The sequence below is a fragment of the Sminthopsis crassicaudata genome, chromosome 1 (assembly GCF_048593235.1).
Source record: "Sminthopsis crassicaudata isolate SCR6 chromosome 1, ASM4859323v1, whole genome shotgun sequence".
NCBI lineage: Eukaryota > Metazoa > Chordata > Mammalia > Dasyuromorphia > Dasyuridae > Sminthopsis > Sminthopsis crassicaudata.
Window position 1 is genome coordinate 8,798,794 of NC_133617.1, and position 25,176 is coordinate 8,823,969.

Below are 25,176 nucleotides of genomic sequence, written 5' to 3' on the forward strand. Positions count from 1 at the left end.
GGGGCCGAGCCTGTTTCCAGGCCCAGCTCGAGGGCAGAGCGAGCCTTTCAGAAATGGTTACTGAGTTAAATGGAAATGTTGGGGGATCATCGCTCCCCTTCAGAAGCTGGAGGTCTGTCTGTCACAAGCGGGAAAAGCTCGACTCTGTGGACCCCACAAGGAATGAGCAAGGAATGGTTACTGGTTACTGATAATGACCCCATGGACTCCGTGATCTCCCCACTCTCCTTTTCTTCGAAGGGGGAAACAAAGGCACATCACCATCTCCTCCTACTAGGACTCCCCATGAGAACAGCTGTCTAAACAGGAAGAAGGGGAAGGAGAGGAAGTCGTTTTTTGTGGTTCAGTACTGTGACACTGTGTGCCAACGCTGCTGTCCTGAGGTTTTCTGGGCAGGGAACCTGGGGTGGCTGGCCATTTCCTTCCTCAGCTCATTTTACCGATGAGGAAACTGAGGCAGACAGGATAAAATGGCTTTGGCCAGGGTCACACAGCTGGGAGGTGTCTGAGGTGACAGCTGCCCGTGATAGTAAATACAATACTAAGTAGCTGGCCGGTCTTGGAGGATTTTTAACCTTCCAGAAGAGGGCTGGTACCTTCCTTTCCTAGGCCACCAGGAAAAGAATCTGTAGCCCCACTTCCTGACCCTGAACCCCTCCCAGCAGGCAAAAAATGCATCAGTCACAGCACTAGGAGCCCCTAGAGGGCCCGCATCCTCTCATGAGCTCTCGCTTCCATTCTCGAGATGGAAAAAGATCAGGGATCGGGGATGGGAAATGCTTGCTTCTCACTAATACTGTATCATGGGCATCTAATTTTAAAACTGGGAGATCTGGACGTCTCTATATCTCTTGGGCAGCTGGGTGGTGCAGTGGATAGAGCAACCCCCCACATTCAGCTATGACACCCCATGTGGAGTGGAGACCCAGAGTTTAAGAAGTTTTCCCTAGACTAACACTATTTAAGAGAGAGGATGGCTATGGTTAGGGCAGTTAAGTGGTACCGTGGATAGAGCGCTGGACCTGGAGTCGGGAACACTCATCTTCCTGAGTTCAAATCTGACCTCGGACACTTGCTGGCTGTGTGACCCTGGGAAAGTCACTTTACCCTGCCTGCCTCAGTTTCCTCATCTGTAGAATGAGATGGCCAAGTACTCCAGAATCTCTCCCAAGAAAACCCCAGATGGATCTGAGCAATTGGAAATAATCGAACAACCACAACTCTATTTCTTGGACATTGGCTGTGTGACTTCAGGCAAAGCATCTGATGCCTCTGTTTGTGGAGGACAATAATTCTGTACCTCCCTTAAGACGGAAGGAAAGTGCTTCATCAACCTTGAATTCTATGATCCGTAGATCTTTCTCTGCCATATTGGGATTGAGGTGTAAATACTCCCCTTGAAATTTGAACGGTCCCCCGGAGACCAAGCAGCCTGGAGATGGTTCCAGTACCAAAGCGTTCTTGAAGCCCGACTTCCCTGACAAGCAGCGGCCAGCCTCGGAAGCTCTCAGGAGGCAGCCGGCTGGTGCCATTCTGGGACAACTCTCAGTGTTCCAGAGCATTTCCTTAATGATGAAAGGGAAGCAGCCGGCCACGCCTTCCACATCCTCCCTCTGGTCCCGGTTCTGTCCGGTGGGACCAAACACTCTCCCGCGTGACCTCGAGCAGCTGAGTCTGGCTCCAGAGAGGTTGAAGCTTTTAGGGCTTGGATTCGTATGACGTTTCTAATGGCCAGTAATGGCCAAAGCCAGGAATATCTGGGTTCAAATCCTGCCTTGGACACTGTGATGTCATCCTGTCCCAGAAGGAGGCTGCGAGCAAATCAAGGAATGCAAAGCACCTGTCCAGCGCTCCTGGGAAGGTTGAGGTCCTTTCTGGAAAGGGGAGGGCAAGAGGCATTGCCCCAATGCTTCTGTAATGAGCACTGTCCCCCACATGTGGCTCATTACGTGGCTTAGAGGGACACAGGGGAGACATCTTGAGCTTCTTCTTCCTCCGCCCTTCTGCCAGAGGTTGAGGCCAAATTGCTTTCCTCAGAGAGAGAGGGTTGTTGTTGCTCAGTTACTTCCCTGCCATTTTTCAACTGTGTCTGAGTCTTTACGATCCCCTTTGGGGTTTTCTAAGCAGAGATACTGGAATCGTTTTCCATTTTCTTCTCCAGTTCATTTTACAGATGAGGAAACCGAGGCAAAGAGAGTAAAACAACTTGCCCGGGGTTAGACAGCTAGATTTGAACTCAAGAATATGAGTGTTCCCCACTTCAGGTCCAGCGCTCTATCCACCAGACCACTTAACTGTCCCAATCACATCCCTCTCCTCTCTTAAATACTGTTAGTCTAGGGTAAAACTTCTTGAACTGAGGCTCAACCCCCCATGAGATAGTGTTACTGAATGTGGGGAGTGCAAAAAAATCTGGGCAACAGTAAAAGGCATCAGATGTTCCACCAAGATTTAATTTTTTATATGAAAATAAACAAGCGCATCCTTCTCGTTAGCAGGCAAATTTGCTTTAATGCAAAAAAATTAAAATAATTTTTAATTATTTTTTAATTTAAATATTTTAATTTAAAATAATAAAAAAAAATTTTAAAAAATGTCCTTAATAAATGGTAAAATGATATTTTTACGATTTATTATAATTAAATGTTTGACTTGTATATCTATATTCCCAGGATTACCAAAAATGTCTCGGGCAACAAGGGGTCAAAAGTGGAACAAGTTTGAGAAGCTCTGGTCTAGGGGATGTTGATTCCAGATTTAAGCTAACTTCTGATTACAATTCATTAATTAAGGAGAAGCAGGACTCCGGTTAAGGTTTGCCTTAACTCTCTTCCCATCTGATACCAGTTTCACAATAAACCTACATTGTGCCCAGCCAAGAAACCCGTTACCCAGATGGGAAGCAAGGGGAAACGAGAGAAAGCATACATGAGACTATATGCCTGACAATAGTGAAGGAACTCTTCTACCCAGAGTGAGGTAACTCATCTGAACCGGGAGAGTCCCAGATCTCCCTTGCGAGGACGTTTCCCAGACTCTCTAGTGTAGCAAGCTGGGGCTAGACAGCTGAAGGGGTTTGTCTGCTGCAACACTCCGGTTTGGCACCTTCCAGCTTCTCCCAGAGCCTGAAGAGAACCGAGAGCTTGCCCTTCGCCGGCTCTCACCACTTCCACCCTGCCCAAGCCCAGGATGCACATCTCCACCAACGGAGAGTCCCATGCCAATGGGCTTTGGGATTGAGGTTACACTTCTCATTTGTCTCCGTTCTGCATCATCCAAGCAACTCATGGCAACTGCAGGAAAAGGGCTGGCCAGGCCCAGGTCTCCTTGACCTTTCGCTGGGGATCTCTTCCTTCTCCAAAGAATTTCTTTAATATTCCAGGAAATCTTCCTCTAGAACATCTGATCCCTAGAACTCTCTCCCTTGGAAATTCTCCCACTGGGGAATCCCCACAAAGTAATTCTTAAGACATGAGAAGTCCATTCTCAGAAACTTTAGGGGCTTGCCTGATCTTCAAAAAGAAACAGAAAGAAGACAGAAGGTGGCTCAGCCTGGCTCTCAGACTGGACAGGGTATGGAGGGGGGAGGGTCACCTCTATCTTGTATCCCTGGTGCTTAGCACAATGCTCAGACATTTGAGTGGTGTGCCTTGTCTGTAAGTCGCCATTTTCTGCTCCCAAGACGTGACAGAAAGGAGGAACGCTCCCTCCATCTCCTAAACACTGAGGTCTGGAAATCCAAACCAGAGAAAGAGCTCCAAGAAAGGACTGAGCTACTCTAGAATTTACTCTGAAATTCTTCCAGCAAGAACCTGTCTTTCTCACTCTCACTATCCAGTCTTCTGGGAGGCAATCCTGACTACTTGTGACCAATCAAGAAATCCCCTATTCCGTCTACATCCCTTGAACATTGACTTTATTTTTTTTTAATTATTATTTATTTTTATTATAGTTTTTTTTTTATTTATAAGATATGTGCATGGGTAATTTTTCAGCATTGAGCCTTGCAAAACCTTCTGTTCCAACTTTTCCCCTCTTTCCCCCCACCCCCTCCCCCAGGTGGCAGGTAGACCCATACATGTTAACTACATTAAGGTTTAGAACATTGACTTTAGACAATCATCTGCTCCGTAATTGGGGGAGAAAAGGTATTTCCTCAGTTTTAAGGATTAGGCCAAATGATATAAACTAGATGTAGAGCGATGGGTAGGGAAGGGGAGGAGCAGCTAGGCAATCGGGAAAGACTTCCCATAGGCACTTGGGCTAAGCCTTGAAGCAAACAAAGGCAAGGACTGACTCGGACATGAATCCAAGACACAAGCCGGGGTCAGTCAGAGCAAAAACAGACAGATGGGAGATAGAACATTCTGCACAGAGAACTGTAAATAGATCCGTTTTCTGGAAAATGGAATAAATGAAGGGTAGTCATGGGAAACTACTCTAGAAATAGAGGCTGAAGCCAGATTGTGTGAAAGTCTTTAAATGCCAAGGAAAGGGATTTGCATTTTGTCCAAAAAGCCATAGGGAGGCTATGAGCTTCTTGAGGAAGGGAAGTCCAGTGCTTTAGTACTATCAACTTCACAGTTATGTGGAGAATGGATTGGAGAAAGTAGAGACTGGAGACTGGGAGGTCAATTAAGAGGTGGTGCAGTGGATACAGCATTGGCCCTGGAGTCAGGGCCATTCAAATCTAGCCTCTAAGATGTGACACTGGTCAAGTGATTGGTCAACTCACTTAACACATTATTTCTCCCCAAAAAGAGAAGCATTTATGGAAATGCAGTTGATAAAGGTGGTAGCAATTCAAGTGAAAAGAAAGGGGAGAATGGCTGAGAATGTGAACATAGAATGGAAAAAACTTGGCAACTGTTTGGATGGAGGGATGAGTAAAGATTCAAAGATGACTTTAAAATTAATAACATGGATACCAGAAAGAGAGTACCCTTTTGGGATCTCTCTCAAGGTGATTAGTAGATTCTTTCCATTTCTATTTTATTCTCTAATTCTAGAATATCAGGCTAGTTTTTCCTTGATAATTTCTTGAAAGATGGTGTCCTCTGATACATTGTTGGTGGAGTTGTGAAAGAATCCAGCCATTCTGGAGAGCAATCTGGAACTATGCCCAAAAAGTTGTCAAACTGTGCATACCCTTTGACCCAGCATTGCTGTTATTGGGATTATATCCCAAAGAAAATACTAAAGAGCAGAAAGGGACCTGTATGTGCCAAAATGTTTGTGGCAGCTCTTTTTGTTGTAGCTAGAAACTGGAAAATGAATGGATGTCCATCCATTGGAGAATGGTTGGGTAAATTGTGGTATATGAAGGTTATGGAATATTATTGTTCTGTAAGAAATGACCAGCAGGAGGAATACAGAGAGGCTTGGAGAGACTTACATCAACTGTTGCTGAGTGAAATGAGCAGGACCAGAAGATCACTGTACACTTCAACAACAATGCTGTATGAAGATGTATTCTGATGGAAGTGGATATCTTCAACATAAAGAAGAGCCAACTCACTTCCAGTGGATCAATGATGGACAGAAACAATTAAACCCAGAGAAGGAACACTGGGAAGCGAATGTAAATTGTTAGCACTGCGGTCTATCTACCCAGGTTACTTATACCTTCGGAAGCTAATGATTAATGTGCAACAAGAAAATGGTATTTACACACATATATTGTATCTAGGTTATATTGTAACACATGTAAAATGTATGGGATTACCTGCCATCGGGGGGAGGGAGTGGAGGGAGGGGGGGATAATTTGGAAAAATGAATTAAAAAAAAAAAAAAAAAAAAGACTTTGTTGGACACACACACACACACACAAAAAAAAAAAAAAAAAAGAAAGAAAGAAAGAAAGAAAGAAAGATGGTGTCCAAACTCTTTTTATGATCAAGTAGACTTTAGGTAATAATTTTAAATGATCTCTCTTGGATCTATTTTCTAGGTCAGTTGTTTTTCCAATGAGACACTCCACATCTTTTTTCTATTTTTTTATTTTTTGATTTTGCTTTATTGTACCTTAATTTCTTATAAAGTCATTAGCTTCCATTTGCTAAATTCTGATTTTTAAGAGATTATTTTCCTCATTGAGCTTCTGTACCTCTCTCCCATTTGACCAACTTTGCTTTTTAAGGCATTTTTCTCCTCATTAGCTTTTAGTTTCCTTTTGTGCCCAAAATGCTCTCTCTATTCTTTTCCTAATTTATTTTCTTTTCTTTCCCCCCCCCGCCCTGAGGCTGGGGTAAGTGACTTGCCCAGGGTCACACAGCTAGGAAGTGTTAAGTGTCTGAGACTAGATTTGAACTCGGGTCCTCCAGAATTCAAGGCTGGTGTTCTATACACTGCGCCACCTAGTTGCCCCTCCTAATCTCTTTTCAACTTTTTCATAGCCTAAGACCAATTCTTAATTTTCTTGTAGAAGCTTTGACTTTGTTATCTTCTGAGTGTGTTTTGATCTTCCTCGTCACCATAGTAACTTTCTATGATCAGAAACATTTTCTGTTTTCTGCTCAGCCTTATAACTTATAAGCTATGTTAAAGTAGGGATCTGTTTCCAAGGTGGAGGATGTCCTGTCCTAAGCTACTGCTATTTTCAGAGATCCTTCTAGAGGCGTGACCATAAGCCCTCTTTTCTGCCCTGGAATTGTTAGAAGTGTCCCACTGTAGCTGTAAGATTTAGGGTGCTAAAGCCACAGAGACCTTCTTCACTGCTAATAAAGAGACCTCTTGTGAGGTGGGGCCTCTAGAATTCCCCCTTGCCCCCACTGGCCATGCCCACTCTTGGTTTGCTGATTTCCCAAGGTCTTGTAATACCTACTGACACACCTTTTCTGCTGATCTTGCAAGCCATCTTTGTTGTCTCTGAGTTGAGAGGTCTAGAAACCACTAGTGCTGTTGCTGATTCTGAAGTCCTGCCTTGCTGGGGCTGGGGACTAGGGCTAGGGCTGGAACTGGAGCCTGGGCTATACTAGCATGGCCTACACTGGGATTAAATGCTAGACTCCCATCCTGTTACCACTTTTCTGCTGACCTTCCAAGACCTTTCTGGTGTCTCTGGGCTGAGAGATCTAGGAGCCAGTACTATTGCTGATTCTGAAACCTAGGAACCTGCTTTACTGACATGGAGCCAGGATTGTGCTGGTCTGCACTGGAAGGAAGTACCTTTGACAGAAGGAAAAGAGGCAAAAAAACCTTTATTAAGTCCCTACTATGTACCAGGCACTGTGCTAAGTGCTTTACAAATGAGAGCTCAACAATAGCCTTGGGAGGTAGATGTTATTATTATCTCCATTTTACAAATGAGGAAACTGAGATAGGTTAAATGACTTGTCTCAAATCACAAAGCTAGTGAGTGTTTGAAACTAGTTTTAATTTAGGTCTTCCTGACTCCAGGCCCAAAGCTCTTTGCGCTGTAATACCTAATTGCCTCTAGGAAAAAAGATGGCTCAGTGGAGGAGAGAGAAAAATGAGTCCATTCTGAATGTTCGAGATACCTATAGGACATCCAGGTAGGGATATCCAGTGATATGAGATGGAGCCCCAGTGAACTAGGCAAATATCTTAATAACTTTCTCCATAATGGACTGATATGAGAACAAAAGCCATCCCCCAATAGATAAATGCACAAAGGAAAAGAAAAAACCCAACCCTTAAACAACTGAAAGCAAATTATCAACAGTTACATGCAAAATGCTCCCAGCCACTAAGAAAAGTACAAACTAGAATCCTTGTTTTACTTTCCTATCCATTAGATTGGCATAGATAACCAAAAAGGAGAATGACAGTTGTTGGAGGGGCTGTGGGAAGACAGACACCCCATGGCATTGCCGGGAGAGTGGGGACCGGTCCTGTCGTCCTGGAAGAAATTCGGAATTATCTGTCAAAAATCATAAAACCGTGGGCCTCTTAAGCCAATAACACCATTAGGAGGCCCCTCCCTATGGAGATCTAAAAGTGAGGGAAAGGATGTACGCGACAAAGATAATAACAGCTGGACTTTTCAGTGGTAGCAAATGCCCAAAGGGCCTCAACAAATCATGGCATACAAAGGGAAGAGAATAATATTGCACCAAGAAAAAACTAGCTAAGACTCATAGGAACTGATGCAGAACAAAGGGAGCCAAACCAGAGGCCCAATTTATCTTCTAATGCCATTGGCTACTGTTCAAATTGGGCCTCTGCTTTAAGCCTAGGATCACATAGCTAGTAAGTGTCTGAGGCTGAATTTGAACTCCAAGTCCTATTGTCTTCAGGGCTGGTAGGCTATCCACTGAGCCACCAAGCTTCCCCTGGTCTCTTCCATCTTAAGTTCAGTGATTCTGAGACTGCAGGGGATGAGATCGAGAATACAAATAGAAGGGTTGATTCTGGCAAGGAAAAGACTACCTCTCAATGAAAATAATAATAATAACAGCTAACATTTATATATCATGTGTACTGTGCCAGACACTTCATAATTATTATTATTATTTTTTTTTTTGAGGCTGGGGTTAAGTGACTTGCCCAGGGTCACACAGCTAGGAAGTGTTAAGTGTCTGAGACTAGATTTGAACTCCGTCCTCTGGAATTCAAGGCTGGTGCTCTATCCACTGTGCCACCTAGCTCCGCCCACAAATATTATTTCATTTGATTCTTACAATATTGAGAGGCCAGTGCTATTATGACCCCATTTTACAATTGAGAAAGTGGAGGCCAAATAAGGTTAAATGACTTTACCAAGATCACCTAATAAATATTTTATAATTTATAATTAAATATAATTTATAATTAAATATAAAAATAAAAAGCTGGATTTGAACTCAAAGCTCCAGGGCTCTGTGAACTGTGGTGCCTTTCACTGTAGATCAATGAACCTGAAGAAGTGGAAGTAGGAGGCCAAGGTGACAGGTAATGAAAAAAGTGATCATTTCTCTCTTGTAGTAATAACTAATTATTGAATTAGTATCAAGGTCTTTTCCTTTTTCTATTTTCTCATTCAGAAGTCAGTCCTTAGAGCTTATTTAGTCTTTGAAGTACAGGACTGAATCTGAGAGAGAAAACACAGAACTGTTCAAAAGGTAAAGACTGAGGGATTCAGGTGCATTATGCTGCACTCAGGTCTGGGAAAATGTGGATTCTTCTTTTGTCAGGTGGGTGAGATGGGTCTCTTTGACTAAAACTGGGTGATCAAAGTCACCTCTACCCTCCTCTTATTATAGAGTTATATAATATACATATAGAGAGTATAAGAATAATTATTCTTATTATAGAATATATTTTCTCTTATTATTAATCAATCGAGTCAGTTGCCACCCTCAGGAACATCCACTCTCCCAAGGGCATAGAAGGGTTGAGTAGAATCCATGAAGGGTCTTTAGAATCTGAGAGTGTCACTCACCCCTTTTGTTAATTATATGCTAGCATGACTAATAAAATGACTAATTACCTAGAAACTGTCTCATGAACGTTTTATATGCCCACAATAAACAAATATGTTGAAGTCCCCAAATATGAAGTCACATGTTGGATTAGAAATGAAGGCACTGGACTCCTTGAGGAAGAAGAGAGAATAGCCCAGCATGCCGGGATAGGAAAACAAAGCTCGATGGGACGAGTCTTGAAGGAGAACTTACTGAGTGATGGTTATGGAGGGAAGAGCGTGGAACTGAAAAACAAAACAAAATAAAAACAAAAACGGAGGAGTATGTCTAATCCTCCTGCTGGTTCATGGAGTGGAGAAGGCAACCTGGGTGACCTTCAGAAAATCTCTGGGCCTCAGTTTCCTAATCTGTATAATGATTTAACAGGGATCCATACTGTCAATGTTTATCCATTAGTATGCCATGCGGTTATTGTAAATTCCACCCTGGCCCTTTTCCAATTCTATCTCTGAGAATAGTAACCAAGTCTGTACCTCCATTCCCCGTAAGGTTGAGCCAAGCCATTTTCCAACGACTCTCCTCACTACTCTCTCTGAATTCCCCATCTAAATCCCTCATCCTCGCCACTCCTATGCCACAGGTTTCATCTTCTGCTACTAGATGGACTTGTTCTCCCAGAGCAAGGGTTCTAGAGTGCGTCTGTGGGGTTTGTGTCTTTTCTGCAATGTCATGGCCTTAAATCTCCCATTTCTGGTGTAGGTCCTGCCCATCCCACCATAGTCCCCACTGATTAGCACGCTCACGCACACACACACATTCCATTTAGCCAGATAGCATCACTAGATTTTCCAAATGAACACTAACTTAGAAGACAGAGTCAGAACAGAAGTCCAGACATTTCCCAGCTCACCTTCTCCCTTATACTCCCAGTCCCTGGCTAGAAGAGGCTCAGACTTGCCAGAGTTTCTACATAATGTTCTAATGTTCCCATTCTAATGGGGCCAGTCCCTGGTTACAAACAGGGCAGGGACTGATTTGACTGCAGTCCTCTATACATGGCTCAGTATTAGTAAAAGCTTACTAAATCCTTTGGTTATTCGCTCACACCTTTCTAGCAAGCAGGCCTGGCTCCTCCTCTGGGCCCCAGCTCAGCTATTGATGTAATTCCTCTCAAGTCTCTGGCTCCGAACTGGATTCTATTAGCGAGAGCCCTGCTGTCTAGCCCTTGATGGGATGGAGCTCTGAGAGGAGGTTGAGTCACCTTCCCCCATCAGCAGCTGGGCAACCCCCACAGCAGAGCTGTACACAAGCAGCCTACCGGAAAACAGTTTGAATGCCAGCTCGGGGAAAAGATACAATCTTCTAAGAGCAAGCCTTCACCGTTTCTGATGATTCTGCCCTGCCCTTCCCCTGTAGCTGAGATGCCCTGCTAGCACCCCTAATGACTTCCTGCTCCCTTTGTTCTTGGCATCCAGAGGCAGGCACGGAGGCACAAGTCCTTTTACTTCTCTCTCCAGCCTGACTCGACCTCCCCTTCCCTGCCCAGACCTTCTGGTGGATTCCTTGGAGCTCTCCTTCCAATGGCTTCTTGTTAATAAACTTTCTTTCTTCCAATCTAACAACTATATACAATGTACAAGGAAGAAAAAATACCCTTTTCCTTAAGAAATGTACATTCTCTTTTAGGAGAGGGAAAGAAAACATAAACAGATATATATATTAATATATATAATAATATATTATATATATATATAGATGTTACTGAGGAGAACTCCAGATCAATATATATATATATATATATATATATATATATATATATATATATATATATATATATATTATATAAGATTATATATATAACAGATATATATATATCTGATAATTTACTACCTTTGTATAATAAATAATCAAAGAGCTGGACTTGGAATAAAAAAGATATGGGTTTGAACTCTGCTTCAGATATTTACTAATCTGTGAGCTCCTATGAACAAGTTACTGAAGCTCTGTGAGCCTCAGTTTTACCATCTGTGTAATGGAGAGGGGAGAGGAATAAGAAGATCCCTCTCCCATCTTCATCTTCTTCCCCCTGGAACACTTTCATTGGGCCATGTGTTCTGCTTCATTGCTGAGGATCCTGATATGCCTCTGTGGGGGATGATGAAACATGGGCTGTTTCAGAGAAAATTGGCCATTGAACCAGGAAAAGCCATTCACACGGTGAACCTTAAAAAGAGCGATTTCCACTTCTGCGGTGCTCTCCTTCCTTCTAGCCTCCGGAATGAAAAGGATGTAATTGTCTCTCTAGGACTTCCAGTCAAGGATAGGGATTGGGGAGCTCAAGCATGTTCTCCGGGACTTTGCTTTTCCTGCTTTGCATTCATTTCCCTGAATAAGTAACCAAAGAGTGATGGTGAGATAGACATCCCAGGATTAGTTAGCTGTGAGTTCTTAATTGGTTCAGGCTGAATTTGAGGAGAAGCCCCTTACTAGTCTGGTGCTTCTTGGAGAGGACCACAGATTGGAAGAGAGGCCCAATGCCTGGCTTGGGTTGTCAGAAGACATTTACCTTGAAAGAGCTGTTGAGACAGAGTAGAACTGAGAGGAAGATGAAATGAGCACCCTGGAAAGTATTTCATGTGTTGATACTTTCAGGTGTCAACCTCTGGATGAGTTCTGGGAGCTCTAACTAATGCTTCTTCAGTCTCTATCAATATATATATATAAAGAGACAGAGACAGAGAAAGACAGAGAGAGAGAGACAGACACAAAGACAGAGAGACAGAGAGACAGAGAGAGACAGAGGAGAGAGAGAGAGAGACACAGAGAGACAGAGAGAGAGAGAGAAAGACAGAGACAGAGAGACAGAGACAGAGAAAGACAGAGAGAGAGAGAGACAGACACAAAGACAGAGAGACAGAGAGAGACAGAGACAGAGACAGAGAGAGATAGAGACAGAGAGAGACAGAGACAAAGACAGAGACAGAGACAAAGACAGAGACAGAGAGACAGAGAGAGAGTGTGTATCAGGAAATTTGAACTAAAGGGGTTAAGCCCCCTCTTTAGGGGTAGGCTTCTCACACTCACTCAAGACTGAACCAGGTCCACATATTTGGGTCCATAACAAGGGTTTCCTTTGGAGGAAGAGGGTAGCATTTCCACCCCTTTGAGTCCCAAAGCAGTTCTATGTTGTTACATCTATAAAATGGGAATAATAACAGTATCTACTTCACAGAGTTCTGGTAAGGGTCAGATGAGATCATACTTGTAAAATGCTTGGGAAACCTTCAAGTGCTATCTCAGTGCTAGCTATTACATCTTTCCCCTCCTCCCCCCAGGCTCCTCAGGGCTAGAACTGGAATAACCCCAGTCCCTGCTTCTAGCCCAGGCTTACCATGCCAAGAGCATTCAACATCCTCTCCGCTCAGATTCATGGCCCCCAAATGAGCCACCTTCCTCTGACCTTTCTCGGGGACTGACCACAGCCTTCCCTGACACGCCTGTGATTAATCCAAGATTTTAGTATTCGAGCTCCTAGACCACAGAGACCATTTTGGCAGACCCTTTGGATCAGCCCCATGAGAACTGGACAAAGGAACTTGAACTATTTTACCAAGTGCCTTATGTGTATAGGTATTTAATGAGCGTTTGTTGAAGATTTGTGGAAAATAAAATCAAGAAGGGGCTCTGCAAAGGGCCGTGACTATTTGGGGGTCCAGGACAGGCTTCGTAAAAGAGCCCTGAAGTGGGGTCCCCCGGACACTACTCAGCATAGCTGGAGACAAATAGGGTTGGGAGAGGTCAGCTGGCCCTGGGGGGGCTGGTTTGGAGGGGGAGTGGAAGGGAGTGAGACAAGGCAGGAAAGGAAGCTTTGGATTTTAACTAGCAATTCTTGCCAACTCCCAGCTAAGCCCAGTTATTTCTGAGCTACAGAACTGTGCGTTCCCTAGGGCAAAGCCCCACCCTAGTTACTGATGTCCTGGAAAGGCTGGCTTATGGAAGAAGCTCAGACTGGTTCTTCTTGGCCCCAGAGGGCAGGGCTGGGAACCCAGAATAAAAGCTGCAGTTTTCAGTCCGATGTCAGGACAAATTCCCCCAAATTAGATCTGTCCCAGAATGCAGTGGGTGGTTTCTAGAGGCAATGAAGGAGGGTCTTCTGGTGAAGGCAGGATGACGTTTGTCATGGGATTGTGTCTTTCCTTATTTTTAGGTACAGGTTGGACTGGATGGACTCTGAGGTCAATTCCCCTCAACAACAATTCTCTTAACCTCTAGGCCTCCATTTCCTCATCTGTAAAATGGGAATAATGATAGCACCTCCCTTCCAGGGCTGTTGTGAGGTTCCAATAAAGTCATAATTATAAAGCTCTTAGCAGAATACTTGGCACATGATAAGCACTGTATAAATGTCAGTTATTATCATTAATGGGGTAGTTATTACTTGTTCAAGAATTGAGGATTCAAAGACAAAATCCAAACTGCTCTTTCCCTCACTGAGATGCATATTTAATTAGATTCAATTTAGAAAATATTCATATGAGGGGAAGAAAAGAAACAATCATTAATTAAGCACCTACTATTGCTAGGTAGCAGGGAGTAAAAAGAAGAGGAGAGAAGAGAGGAGGCAGAGGGAGAGAAGGGAAAAGAGAAAAGGAGGAGGAGGAGGAAGAAGAGGGGGAGAAGGAGGAGGAGGACAAAGAGGAGGAGGAGGAGGAGGAAAAGACTAGGACTGCCAGTAGGTAGGGCTAAAGAAAGAAAATGTTCCAGGCATAGACTGTCAACCATTTTCGCAAAGCCACAAGACAAGAGATGGAGAGTGCCACATGAGAAAGTTAGCTGGGCAAGTGGGCTGGAAGCAATTGGAGAAGAATATAAAAGCAGTGAGAAAGATAGGTGGAAACTAGATTGCAATGTGCTTAAAATGTTAGACTGAGGATTTTGTATTTTATCATTGAAGCAATTGGGAGCCACTGAAGATGTGCCTAAAAAACGAGGGAGAGAGCAGAACAATATATTTACTTTTGATTTAGGAGTATTTATTTAGCAATTGTGTGAGGCTAGATTACAGAAGTGAGTGGTACAGTCAGAGACCAACTGTGAGACAACAATTCAATTCGGTTCCCATTCAACAGACTTATTAAGTGATCCCTGTATATCAGGAATTGTGCTAAGTGTTTAGGATATATATATATATATATTTATATTTATATTTATATATATATATATATTTTTTTTTTTAATGAAATTAAAATCAAGTACTTGCAGGTTTGAAGGTTGGTGGCAAAGCCTCGTCCCGGCCAAGACAAACTTCCCTACCTGCACAAGCATTCCCATTGAATCCTGCCTTCTTCATCAGACTGCTCCATCACCCCACTCTTTAACTTACCTTCAACAGCTCCATCTCTCCTGGGGTTCCTTCCTAGCTGCCTATAAACATACCCATTTCTTCCTCATCCTCAAAACTCTCACTTGATCCATTCATTTCGTCACATATTAGCCCTTCTCTCTCCTCCATTTTGTGGCTAAACTACTTGAGAAAGCCATGCACAACAGCAGCCTCTTCTCATTGCTTTCCTACTTGCAATCTGCCTTCAGATCTCATTCAACCAATGCTGCCCTCTCCAAACCAATGATCTCTTAATTGCCAAACCAAATCAATGGCCTTTTTCTCAGTCTTCATCCTTTTGGATTTCTATGCAGCCTTTGACATTAGCAATCACCCTCTTCTCCCTCATACTCTCTTCTCTCTCCATTCTTGGGACATTCTGCTTACCTTCTTTATAGTCATTTTTGTTGGATCTTTATCCAAGTTGCCATTGAAGGTTGGGTGTCCTTCAGAGTTCTGTCCTGGGCCCTCTTTTCTTCGCTCTCTCTCTCTCGCACTATTCTTTCCCTAGGTAATCTCATCAGTTCCCATGGATTCAATGATCATCTCTATGCTGAAGATTCTTGAATTTACTTTGACCTCAGTCTCATGTCTTCACCTGCCTCTTGGGCATCTCAAACCTGAACGTCCTATAGACATCCTAAACATAACAATTCCCAAACTGAATTCATTATCTTTCCCCCTAAACTCTTCCCGTAGCTACCTTCTCTATTACTTGTCAGAAACTTATCCTCTTCCCAGTCCTTCAGGCTCAGAACCCAGGAGTCAACCTGGAGTCCTCACTTTCTTACTCTCCAAGCCCCTCATATCTAATATGGTACCAAGGCCTGTCATTTTCACCTCTGCAGCATCTCCTTTCCATTTTATTATTGTAACATCCCTCAATGATTTCACTTTTGTAACATCTTTTGTATGTTTCACTTTTGTAACATCCCTCATTGATTTCACCTCTGCAGCATCTCTTGTCCATTTCACTTTTGCAACATCCCTCATTGATTTCACTTCCATACCATCCTTTGTCCCTTTCACTTTTGCAATATCCCTCATTGATTTCACCTCTGCAGCATCTCTTGTCCATTTCACTCTTGTAACATTCCTCATTGATTTCACTTCTGTAACATCTTTTATCCCATTCACTTTTGCAATATTCCTCATTGATTTCACCTCTGCAGCACCTCTCTATTACTCTGACCCAGGCACCCTCTCTATGTATGTATGTATGAGGATACATGAACTATTGCAATAGCTGCTGGGAGCTCTGCCTGCCTCAAACTCTCTGCCACTCCAATTCACTCCACTCAGGAGTACCAGCCTGACCATGTTACCAGTCCCACACTCCAGTCAAAAAATTCCAGTGGCTCTCCAGGATCAAATACAAAATTCTTGGTTTGGCATTCAAAATCCTTTATCAAAAACCTGCCTCCCACCATCCCAGTCTTCTTATATCTTGTACTGTTCTAACACACACACACACACACACACACACACACACACACACACACACACACACACACCCCACTGTATAATTCAGAGTCATGGGCCTCCTTGTTGTTCCTAAAACAAGACTCTCTCTATCTCTTGGCTCCAGGCATTCTCTGCCTTAACTAGAATTTTCTACCTCTTGATCTCTGCCTCCTGGGTTCCTTTATTCCCATCAAGTTCCGGGTAAAATCCTAAATGGACCTTTCCTCAATCCCTTTTAATGTTACTGTCTCCCCCATAAGTTATTTCCAATTTTTATAGCTTGTTATACCTAGTTGTTGGCATTTTGCCCCACCCACCCCATTTGACTGTGAGTTTCTTGGGGACTTTTGCCTTTCTTTGTCTCCCCAAGTGCCTGGCACATAGTAGATGCTTAAGAAAGCTGATTGAGGGGCAGCTAGGTGGAGCAGTGGATAGAGCACCAGCCCTGAAGTCAGGAGGACCTGAGTTCAAATATGACCTCAGTTAACACTTCCTAGCTGTGTTACCCTGGGCAAGTCACTTAACCCCAATTGCCTCAGGAAAAAAAAAAGAAAAAGAAAGAAAAGAAAAGAAAAGAAAAGAAAAAAGAAAAGAAAAGAAAGTCTGACTGACTGACTGGCAAATGAGGGACTGAATTTAATGACTTTTGAGCTCCCTTCCTCCCCCAAGTCTCTGCTCCTAGAATCTGCACAGTCACTAAGAGCTCTGCCCAGGGGAAGCAGGCCTATAGAATATCTCAGAACCACATGCAGAGCTGAGTACTTTGGTGCAGAATGAGCCAAATCCTGAGTTATCACTGATGAAAACACTGGGATGTAAGTGAGAACAGGTGGCGCTTCAAGCAGAAAGGGTTGTCATGGAGACAAGCAATCAGGTCAGTCCCGTCACATGAGCCCTGTGGCCATGCCAGAGCTGACAGGATTTGGGGACAGGTAATCCAGAACTGCTTCTCCATCCTTAGAGAGGTGACAGACAGGTAGCAATGGCTCGGGGAGGGGGGGCAGCATTTCAAGGGAGCTGCAGTTTCCACCGTGTTCTTTGGCTAAATGAGGCTTAGCAGAGTGGGGGAAAACCCTTAAGTTTGGATTCAGGAGATCTAGGGTTGAATCCTGTACCCAAAACTTTGCTAGCTGAGATCCCTTACCTTTCTCTGGCTCAGTCTAATTCTTTCCTGGTAAATGATGGCAACAGAACAGTAATAATGCTGTTCTTTTATAACCAGAGTTATCAGGGATCTTCCCCTCCTTCCAGTTCCAAGAGTGGCCCAGTTCAGCAGACTTCCAGACTAGGGCAGCTTCCATGGAGCTGGATCTTCATGCTTTGGTTAGAATGAGGGGGTCAAGCAAGAGATCAGGAGTTTCTTCAAGTCACCTGCTTATACCTTTTTGTTTGTTTGTTTGTTTGTTTTTCTGAGGCTGGGGTTAAGTGACTTGCCCAGGGTCACACAGCTAGGAAGTGCTAAGTGTCTGAGACCACATTTGAACTCGGGTCCTCCTGAATTCAGGGCTGTGCTCTATCGACTGTGTCATCTAGCTGCCCCTTCTTATACCTTTTTTACCTACTTTATAGGGATGTTATTCCCCAAAGGCATTTTCTAAGTTTTTAAGACTCCAAAATGTGAGGTCATTGATTTTGTTATTATTTTCTATTTATTTATTATCCTGGATCATTTCAGGAGCCTGGCCAGCTTTTTGCCAAAAGGTAGAACCCACAGTCAATGGGCCTTGATGATCCAGCACAAGTTGTATCTCGCGGGGGTGAAAATCTTCAGTGGCCAGCAGGAAGGATTGAAATCTATATCGGAGGGAAAAGCTACATCTCGGAGCAGATTAGGAGGTTTCTGTCGCCTCAGAGTGGGACACTAGGAGAGGAGGGCCTTCTTGGTCTTTCTTAAGGGATTCCTCCCCTCTCCATTTAGCGTCAGCTGAAGACCTCATCCTCATCTATCCACTCACCTGGGGGGACCAGCCTGTACAGGGGAAAGCATGCTTGATTTGGAGTCAAAGGACCCGGATCTCAATCTGGCTCTGTGATATAATAATAATAGTTGCTATGCTTATGATGATGATTATTTTAATAGCTAATGTTTCCTTAACTCTTACTATGTGCCAGGCACCGGGCTAAGTGATTTATAATTATTACCTCATCTGGTTCTCAGAATGATCCTGGGGTAAGTACTATTATCTCTAATTTACAGATGAGGAAACTGAGGCAAACAGAAGTCAAGTTTTTGCTCAGGCTTACACAGCTGAAGCTGAATCTCAATCCAGGTTTTCAACACTCCAGGCACTATGGTGCCATTTAGCCTTCTACTTCCTGAGTGAACCTGGTAACCTTCCCTTCTCTGGGCCTCAGTTTCTCCATCTGTGAGATGATAATGTCAGATTAGATGAGCTGGAGTTTCCTTTGTAGATCTAACTCTAGGGTGCTATAAAGATTTAGCTTTAAGGGGCAGCTAGGTGGCACAGTGGATAGAGCACCAGCCCTGAATTCAGGAGGACCCGAGTTCAAATCTGATCTCAGACACTTAACACTTCCTAGCTGTGTGACCCTGGGCAAGTCACTTAACCCCAGCCTCAGGGGAAAAAAAAAAAAAAAGATTTAGCTTTAAGAGGGGTTGTTAAGGTTGCCTGGTCTCAGTCTCTCATAGTCCAGACCAAGAAGGTGAGGGGAGGGTGGTTGGAGGGATCTCAGCAAAGGAAGGTTGGGGGCTGGGTGACTGTACTGTTGCTCAGCCAGCTACAAGCCCAGAGCATCTGCTAAAGAACTCCTGGTAGCTCAGAGGAACAACTCCAGCAGAATCCCCCAGAGTTCTGGCCTCAGCTTTGCTGTTCACACTTCAACCAATGATTGGAAGGCAGAGTAGCCCACGCTCACAAAGGACGCCAAGCTGGGCCCATGTCAAAGATTCACAGCCTCAAAATTCAAAGAGATCTCAGCGGTTCCAAGAGGGAGAAATATAACCAGTCCACCAACTAAGAAGTCTTCATTAAGGGACTGCTGCCTGCCAGGCCCCAGGTGCAACACCACGGCTGCCCTCAAGAAGCCTGCCTTCCAACGGGGAGCTGGACAGATGGACAAATAGAGTTTGGATACTTCAGTCTCTTTCTTTGCATATTGCCAATTGCTCTTTAGAATGAGGGGAGCTAAGTTTAGGGGTGAGTTAGGGGGTCTCTACCCCAAGCAAGTGAAGACTCCCCCCCGGCAGAATGGCTGGATGTGGCAATCTGCTCCATAGGTCACGAGGACGGTGGGAGCCGCCTGTAGCACACTTAGAGCTTGTTGGGATGCCAAGTCAGCTCCCAGCTCCCGGACAGCACCAGGAATCTGGACTTTTGTCCCCTCGGTTGTGGAAGAGAGAGAGAGGCCGACAAGTCGGGGCAATTGGGCCTCACTTGAATCCGATCCGCCCATAGTCCAGACCCCCGTCACCGGTCCTCTTCAGAAAGGAGGCTGGATATCAGCAATAAGAATATGCCCCCCTTCAGCCAGAGATTCCCACACTATGTGGGGGGGCAACATAGGAAGGAAAGCTGTTTGGCCCAAAACTCCGTCCGGGTCATCCCTGCTCAGACTCGAAGGAAATCACCAAAGTCCAACGACAGGGAACTGTACTAACAGAACCAAACTCCACCATGAACTCCTCCCCTGGGTACAGGGAATCCCCACGTGACTGGCCAAGTGCTGAGAGTTACACTGTGGAGGCTTAAAAAGCCATAAGGACCATTTTTGGTGATGCACAAGGGAGCCCCAGGAAATGCCTGAGGAAGCAAGCTCCCTGCTCCCTGTGCTTTAGGATGGCTTAGCAGCCATGGAGTGGACGGATTGGCCGGGGGGCCAGACCAGAAGCAGGGAAATCGATCAGGAGATTGTTCCAGGAGAGAGGAGGGGCCACGAGAGAGGGGGGTGGAGGTGGAGCCACCCCTGCAAGTGCTGCCGGGTTTGGTAACTGATGGGCAAGGAGAGGAAGGATTCAAGAACCTTGGGGTCACCATAACAACCGACTTGCTGATGGTCTTTCCCTTGGCTGGTGGTGTACATGGGTACCAGACTCAAAGAAGAACCCTCCACTCTGTGCTGAGCTAACAAGAGCTTCCAAGAATTAGGGATCACCTCAACACCTGATGGGGACTCAGAGGAGAGATCTATCACCTCAGGATCCTTAGGATCTTTAGGATCATAGCTGAACTCCTCTGGCATTTGAAGCCCTTTCAATCTGGCCTTATCCTCCATTTTCTGCCTTCTTCCACACCCTCCACACACTCCATGGTCCAGCCAAACTGGACTTCTTAAAGCTCTTCCCACTCAACACACCGTTTCCCACCTCTATGTCTTTGTATTGGCTGCACCCCATGTCTCAGGACACTAATGGAGGCAGCCCGGGGCCCAGAACCCAAGGTTCTGGCTGTGCTTCTGGCCCAGCATCCGTGGGAAGCTGCCCCAGGGGAGGAGCCCCAGTCACATACACAGACAGAAATTCTTGTCTCCATATTTCTTGGAATTGTCAAAAGATTCAATGTCAGAAACTGAGATTTGATTAAGCGCAATAATATTAAAGAAGGGGCATCACCTGCCTTGCTGCTGTCGCCTAAGGATCATAGGACCTTTCCATCTGGCTGCCGGCTGAGACCTTCCCGGTGACCATGGATTGTTTCTCATGTGTTTCCAGCATTTAGTACAGTGCTTTGGATGGAGTAAGCACTCAATAAATGCTTGCTTCTTTTGTTCACTCGTTAGCTCAAGGATACACTGAAGCATTGTTGGTGGAACTAGAAACTGGTTCGGCCCACCTCCCCGGACAGTTTTGCTGGGATATGGCCCCTGCACGTGCTCTGGGGTCTTGGAGCCACAGCTGAGAGCTGGCTGAGGGGCGGGTGAGCAGCCTTCCTCCCAGAGGGGCTGGTCCTCCCCGAGGACCTTCCTCTGCTCTTCGGTGAACCCCTTGAAGGCAGGGACCATATTGTCCCCTTTCTTAGCAGCCTCGGAATTTAGCATAGGCTGAATACTTCCTAAAGGTTTGTTGACTGGCTGAGTGACTGATTGAAGGGTAGCCTTGAAACAAATATAAGAGGGGCATTTACAAAGGATTTGTGAGAGCAGACCATATGTTTACAGATACATGATGGGTTTGGAGAGAGAAAATATGAGCTCTAGTGTACTTTGATGTCGTGCCTTATCGATTAAAAAATATAATTGCCTACTGGAGTAAAGCCACGGGTAAAAGCTTTCTTCCCATATGCATGAATCATGCAAGATTCCAGCCACAGAAACGATATTATTCAACAGTCATCTGATTACCGACATCAGCTAAGGCACTGGGCGGGAGCCTTGGGCTTTCAGTCCTCGGGGAGGATGCTCTGAGCAATGTCCAAATGGAAGAGAGATTCTTAATAATAATACTAATAGCCTTTTATTTTTCAAACACAAGCAAAAATAATTCTCAACATTCACCCTTGAGAAACTTTGTGTTCCCGATTTTTCCCTCCCTTCCCCTCACCCCCTCCTGTAGACAGCAAGTAATCTAATATATGCTAAACATATACAATTTGTCTAAACATATTTCCACATTTATCACTCTGCACAAGAAAAATCAGATCAAAAGGGGGGAAATGAGAAAGAAAAAAAAAGAAAGCAAACAAACAATAAAAATGCTCTATTGTGATCCCCACTCGGTTCCCACAGTCTCTCCCTGGGTACCATGGCTCTCTCCATCACAAGACCATTGGAACAGGCCTGAATCATCTCGCTGTTGAGAAGAGCCACATCCATCAGAATTGATCAGCACATACTCTTGCTGTTGCCGCTACTGGTTCTGCTCCCTTCCCTCAGCAGCAGTTCCGGTAAGTCTCTCCAGGCCTTTCTGAAGTCATCCTGCTGGTCATTTCTTACAGAACAATAATATTCCATAATATTCATAGACCAGAATTTATTCAGCCATTCCCCAGCTGATGGGCATCCACTCACTTTCCAGTTTCTTGCCTCTACAAAAAGGGCTGCTACAACCATTTTTGCCCATGTGGGTCACATTCCCTTTTTATGATCGGAAGAGGGATTTTTTAGAGACAGTCAAGGCCAGAGGCTTCTGGTTGGGAGCAATATTGTGCCCAATGCACCTAGTCTCAGAATATTGCTGAGACTCCTCCTGATCAGCCCCACAACCTCAATCCAGGAAGGGCTGTTGTCTGGACCGTGCCCTGCTTTTGGATGGTCAGTCTACTGAGGCATCATGTCCCTACATATGGAGATGTGCTGTAAATATTTAACATCTGGCTCTCAAAAACACTTCCATCTGCCTACAACACACTTTTTAAGTTTGTTTGACATCATTAACATTTACCCCATCACTTTAAGTCCAGACATCAACAAAACAATAAATCAAGCTCAGATCTGTACCATTTGCTCATTTCCAGGATGTGAACGCTCACACTGAAAAATTTAACAATCAGCTCCTGAAAGTCAATTGAATCCGGTTCCATCACATTGTCATAGACCTGCCTCTGTATCTTAAGGGCAGGTCCTTTACATGGACAGTGAGGTGGCAAAGAACCAAAGAGGAAGCAGGAAACCTTTAGGAAACTGCCCATTTCTCAGACTGATCCCTTGCATGAAAGGCCAAATGTCCTCCTGTGATAGCCCATGTTTGTGAATCCTGGAACAACATAACCTTCAAAAAATCAGCGTTATTGAGCCAAAGGTTAAATAACAATAATAATCATAACAATGGCTAGTATTTACAGAGGGCTTTAAAGCTGGCAAACTTTCCAAATATCTTGCCATTTGAGCCTCATGATAACTTTAGAAGGCAGGTACTATTATTATTATTAATATTCTTATTAAGGAGGTAAATGTCCTTTATTTGCAGATAAGGAAACTGAAGGGGAGATGAAGTGAGTAGGGAGTATCTGAGGCTGGATTTGAACTCAGATACTTCCTCACCTTATACGCTGGTCCACAAAAAAATCAGGTCATTTCTTAAGATGTCTGTGGTCCCAGGAATTCACCTTCCCTGTATAGATAGAAAAAACCAAGCTAGTGATCTCCAGGCTGAGTTTTCTCTGAAAGGTCCATGAATCCGTGAGCTGCCCCTGAGAGTCTGCTTCAGGACCCTCGGATATGGGGACCAAATGTTGGCTGAAGCCCCCCCCCCCCACAGCAGTGCCAAGAAGTTGCTACAGGAATAAAGAGCGGGGCACAAAATGACTCTGGCCAAGCCCTCTCCCTCATCCCCATGCATTCTCTCCCTTTCTGCTGTCTCTAAGATTTTGTAATCCCATAATCCTCGAGCTAGGAGGGCCAAGAGTGAGAATTTAGTGAGGGGTAAAGACAAGGAACTTCATTCAAACATTAATCAGTCAGTAAATATCTATTAAGTGCCTACTATGTGCCAGGTACTGGGAAGCACAAAGAGGTTCTCAAGGAACTTATTATCCATTTCATCTCTACAGTGTTCAAGTCCTTGTGCCTGATGTCAGAGTAGAGAAAGAGGCCTGGGCCTGGGCTTAAACTGGGAATGCAGCAGGTATTTAACAAATCTTTATTGATTGATTTTTTGGGTCAAACCATTAGATAGGTGCTGGGGTGCAAAAACAAAAATGAATCAGTCTTTCCCCTCAAGGAGCTTCCATTTATTAGAAACAAGGGCATGGATAAGCAGATACCAAATAAATGGAAAATAATTCTTTTTGGGGGATGGGGAAAGGATTGAAGCAGTGACTGATTCAGATCAGTTCCAATGATCTTGTGATGGAGAGAGCCATCTGCACCAGAGAGGCCTGTGGGAACTCAGGGTGGCTGTTTTCTGTTGTCGTTTGCTCGCATTTGTTTTCTTTCTCAGTTTTTTTTCTTCTTGATCTGATTTTTCTTGTGCAACAAGATAACTATCACTATGTATACATATATTGGGTTTAACATATATTGTAACATATTTAACATGTATTGGATTACTTGGGGAGAGGGTTAGGGGGAAGGAGGAGAAAATTAAGAACATGAAGTTTTGCAAGGGGCAATATTGAAAAATTACCCATGCATATGCTTTGTAAATAAAAAGCTTTAATAAAACAAAACAAAACAAAAGAAGTAGTGATGGGCAATTAGGGAAGGCTCCTTGGAAAAGGAGTCACAATTGGGGGCAGCTAGGGGGCGCAGTGGATAGAGCACCAGCCTTGAATTCAGGAGGACTGGAGTTCGAATCTGGTCTCAGACACTTAACACTTCCTAGCTGTGTGACCCTGGGCAAGTCACTTAACCTCAGCCTCAAAAAAAAAAAAAAAAAAAAAAAAAAAAAAAAAGGAAAAGGAGTCACAAGAGCTGAGCCTGTAAGGATGCTCAGGCTTCCAAGAGATGGACATGAGGAGGGAGAGCATTTCCAGCTTGGTGAGTGCTACGTACAAAGGGGTGGAGGTGAGGAATGGAAGGAATGGAATGTGAGTCAGCCACCTCAGACCTAGATCCACAGGGGAGTCCTCAGGCTGACCACGGTGGCCACTGGGAAGATCGCTGTTTTCCCTCTTTCCCTTCCCCAACTCCTACCTGCCAAAGAGGCTTTTTTTTTATCTCCCTTTGTTTTGTCTCACCTCCCACCACCTGCCCCTGGTTTGCCCCTCATCCGTTTTCCCCGCTGTCCCCTTTTCTTCATGTGCCCCAATTTCTTCCCCCTCCTCGTCTCCTCGAAGCTGTTCCATTTATCCAGACCATTCATGTGTCTATACCTATAGCCTCTCTCTCTACCTTCTGCTTGAGCACAGAAGTAGCACCTGATAGGATCAGATGGTGCAGAACCCTGCGGCGTGTGGTCCCTGCGCTCTCCCTGCCAGGGGACTTCGGTGACTCAATCACATGAGATGCTTTCTATCTGTTCAATGGCTAGCAACGTGTGTACAGTTTGTTCAGTGTCTGTTGAGCAACTTTCTCTTGGGGGGGGGTTCTCAATTTCTGAATTCTTGTTGAAGCCGGGGCTGCTGGAG